The following is a 3,770-nucleotide window of genomic DNA, read 5'->3' as shown; positions in this document are numbered from 1 at the left end:
GCTCACAACGTTGGTGTCAGTGATCTGTCTATTAGCATTTGTGTTATGTAAGCATCTCTCAGCATCCTCAATTAAATAATTATGAGCTTCCGGCCGAAGGAGCATTGTGTTTGTCTCGGTCAAATATACACTCTTTGAGCAATACAGTATGTAAATAACCAGGCAATGGCCTCGGTTTGCACCAACCTCAGAAAATAAAATCTTGCTATTTGAAGATATCGACTGTTTAGAACATAACGGATTTTTTTTTTTTCTTTCAAATTCGTTCTTACTGATAATAAAATAAAAACACACCAGAAAAACAACAACAATCAACCTTAAACACCAGTTCGCGTGTCTAAATGTAAGCGTTAACGTGTAGGCAAGTACGTGTGCACACCCCTCTGGGTGATAAAATGGTGCAGTCCAGCACTCCGCCTGTAATGCGGAACCCTTCTACAAATTTAACCGGCTACAAGCATAACGCAGCGGTACACTGACGAGGAGACAAGAGGGCGTTCTTTTTGAATGGATGTCTATGGAGGAGATGCTTTAGTGTGCTGAATAAACAGCTTTTGTGAGGAAACAGCTCATCACTTAACGAACTGACCACTAATCTCTAAATAACTAAATAATAAATAAACTAAATAATCCTTTGGAGTGAACTATGTGTGGAGTTTACTACGATAAAATTGCTGTTTTGTAAGAGAATACACGGAAATGATTACGACAGGTAGGTATCAGTTTACGGCTCTCCCCATTTATTTGTATGGTACCCGCAAACGGTGCCTTACTGTCGTAACAGGCTAGATGACCGTTACGCCCTCTCCAATGTTAAAAGCGCGGAGGTTGTTATCTCATCTAAATAATAGAATCTCTGGCGGAACAATAGAATTAAAGCGCGGTAGAACGACAGTTAGCAAGAAATAGGTGGGGACGCTCACCTTTCTGTGACGTTGTCGGTCGGCAGCGCATATTATATTATCTTGTTTTATCATATTAGTAACTATAAACTATATAAATCTTTCCTAGTGCAAGTCGTTTACGTTCAATCCACTGCTGAAGCGAAAGTTAACAAGCGAGTGGTCACATGATACAAGTTACTTTTCTTAGCGATGGAATGGATGGACCAATCACAGTCGTTTGCGATTACAGGAATTTTAAACATGATTTTATGTCTGGTACACATTTTTTGAGTTTTTCGTGTGCAGATGTCACCTAAAAATGCAAAAAACAAAACAAAACAAAAACAAACAAAAAAAGTCTCGAAATTTGTATGCGACCCAATTCAGTTTGGCAGGCCGATAAAGGCCCCCTAGAGGAAGCCACCGTTGTTTCTCATAGGCTACAGTTATTATCCGACAGTACCTGCCACCCAACCAACGCAATTCACACGCTGAGCCCGGAGAGAGAGAGAGAGAGAGAGAGAGAGAGAGAGAGAGAGAGAGAGAGAGAGAGAGAGAGAGAGAGAGAGAGAGAGAGAGAGAGAGAGAGAGAGAGAGAGAGAGAGAGAGAGAGAGATGCGCTACAGACACGATCGTCATCTCTATCGCATCACTGACTTACCAGCTACCGCAAAGACACGGATATGCGATAGTCGCGTCATTCGCCATCAAATATTGCGTTCAGCATCGTTTGCAAGGATGAATGTGTGTTGAGAAGGCATTTCGCAGCAGCAGGGCCAGAGAAACGGCTAAAGCGAGTAGCAGCGGCGTTAGCGCTTGGAGGTCAGTATTATCTCTATCGGTACTATCATCTAATCTTAATGTCATGGGATTTATATGATGGTTTGCTTTGGACCAGTGGTGCGGTCACCAGATGGATGAAGGTGTTTCTTTATAACTGTTTGGAAATGTACTCAGCTGGTTGTGTAAGCAGCTTTGACAGCTAGCTCAGTGCGGCTGGATGATCCTGTTAGCTGCTGCTAGCTGTGTTTATTGATGCTGATGGTCATTATTATTCACTTTATAAATCTGTTACATTGGATCACTGCTCATAACATCACCTCGATTACAAGGACTCTTAAATGTCAAGGCTTTCGAAGACTTGTCATCGTTAATTTATGTCCTCAGTACATTAAGTACAAGCTGAATGTTATAAACATCAGTCCATAACAGTAGTTTTCAGTATGATCCGATGTGTAAACCTTGTGTGACAGAGAGATGCCCGTCTGTTTGTTCTCCAGAGGTCACAAGGACACAGGCTGACTCTTCATAGCTGTTACGATGCAGGATGTAGTATTCTCAATCATGTCATCATATTATAAGCTTGGCTACTTGCAGGGAATTGATTACACATGAGAAGTTAAGCTTTTTTTTTTTTTTGCTTGGTTCTGATTAAATAAGACAGTGGAATAGCTAGGATGCTTTGGGTCTCAAGTGTAAGATGACTTGCTGTTGGATGATGTTGCTTTTCTCCTGGGTGAAATGTGAGACTGCTCTTTGCCTCTGTCAGTGCTATAGCCTGTTTCCTGTCCCTGTTTACACATTAACCTCTTTATTAAATTATTCATGGATGAAGCAGTTAGATTGGGCAAGTAATATTATAAATGTTTTATGGACACTACTTCAGGTATATAAGTGAATTGTATGTGACTTTGATTTGTATGGTTAATGGCGAAAGGTAAAGGGACTGCCAAATAAGATGTTTCAAAATTCTGTACAGGAGCAGATCTAGATTAAGGGTTGTATTAACCCTTAAGAGACCCTCTTTAGTGACCCGGGACCTCATTTCACCACCTGTACCTCATCCATTTTTTTGGAGTTGTGCCCACACCTCTTTAGTATTCCTCAATCTATCTCATATAAATAATGTAACACAAAAAATGTGAAAAATGCAAAAAATATAATAATTTTAGTACCAAAGGTTTATAGGGTCATTAGAGACCCTAGGTACGTAATAGTGTCTTTCATTTATTTATATTTATTTTTACAAATATAAAATTATATTTTTATTATTAATTTATATCTATATAAGTTTACTATCACAGGATATGTGTACTATATTCATACAAATAAATACTGTATCACATTGATTTTCTGTGTCGGTGGTGAATTATCAGTATTATTTGTGTGTATACATATTATACATGCTAATTGTTACTCAAGGTGGCGCAGCTGTTTCAGTGATTGACTTGATTTACATTTGACATTGCTATTTGATAAAGTAACAATGTGGAAGTAAACTATAGCAAGTACAGCACATGAACAGTATGATATAACTATTGTCATTTGGGTGTACTGTTGAAATTATGTAAATTGTACATCTGTTTAGACTCAGTAAGTGCCTGAGAAAATACTTACGTGTATCTCAAAATGTGTTTGAAAGCCAGTTGCGTTTAATGAAATTTCATTATGAAAGTAATTAATCTTGTTCTAGATTTGTCCTGATTTGTTGCATTATCTCTTTGATATATGAAAAATAAAACATTAACATTTATAAAATTATATTTTATTATTTTCTAATTGTCTTAAAAATATCTTGTAAATTTGACACTATCTGTAGATAGATATAGATGACACTATGATCGATATAAGTGCCGGATCTCTAAAGAACCGAATGCATTTAAGGGTTAAAGGGGCAGCAGGAATGCAAGTAGTAAAAGTATCTTGTAGCAATTAGTCCTTGAATTTGTCACCTGTGAATATTTGAGCGCTTTAATGTTGATTATGACTGAATGGAATCTGTTTCTGTGAATGAGTGAATCTGTTGCTCCTGTCAGTGGAGATCTCATGTTCACATTATGTAGTTTGCATATCTTGCTGCTGATGAGTGACTGTGCGATATAAACA

At 37.9% G+C, this 3,770-nt stretch overlaps 1 protein-coding gene across 33 annotated transcripts in view; it reads left to right on the top strand.

Moving 5' to 3' along the window:
- The first annotated feature begins 1,436 nt into the window (after positions 1–1,436).
- The window catches only part of LOC127453397 (MAP kinase-activating death domain protein-like), a 105,278-nt gene continuing 102,944 nt past the window's right edge, over positions 1,437–3,770 (top strand). For 4 of the 33 annotated variants that reach the window (XM_051719962.1, XM_051719733.1, XM_051719850.1 and 1 more), the window contains exon 1: positions 1,447–1,706. The gene's annotated coding sequence lies outside the window, so the exon portion shown is untranslated. Of the gene's footprint in view, positions 1,707–3,770 lie in introns of all 33 variants that reach the window. The other 29 variants (XM_051719970.1, XM_051719908.1, XM_051719840.1 and 26 more) reach the window with 17 other exon arrangements.

The sequence above is a fragment of the Myxocyprinus asiaticus genome, chromosome 2 (genome assembly GCF_019703515.2).
Source record: "Myxocyprinus asiaticus isolate MX2 ecotype Aquarium Trade chromosome 2, UBuf_Myxa_2, whole genome shotgun sequence".
In the NCBI taxonomy this organism is placed as follows: Eukaryota; Metazoa; Chordata; class Actinopteri; order Cypriniformes; family Catostomidae; genus Myxocyprinus; species Myxocyprinus asiaticus.
The sequence above is the reverse complement of the archived record's forward strand: the minus strand, read 5'-3'. Positions and strand labels throughout refer to the sequence as shown.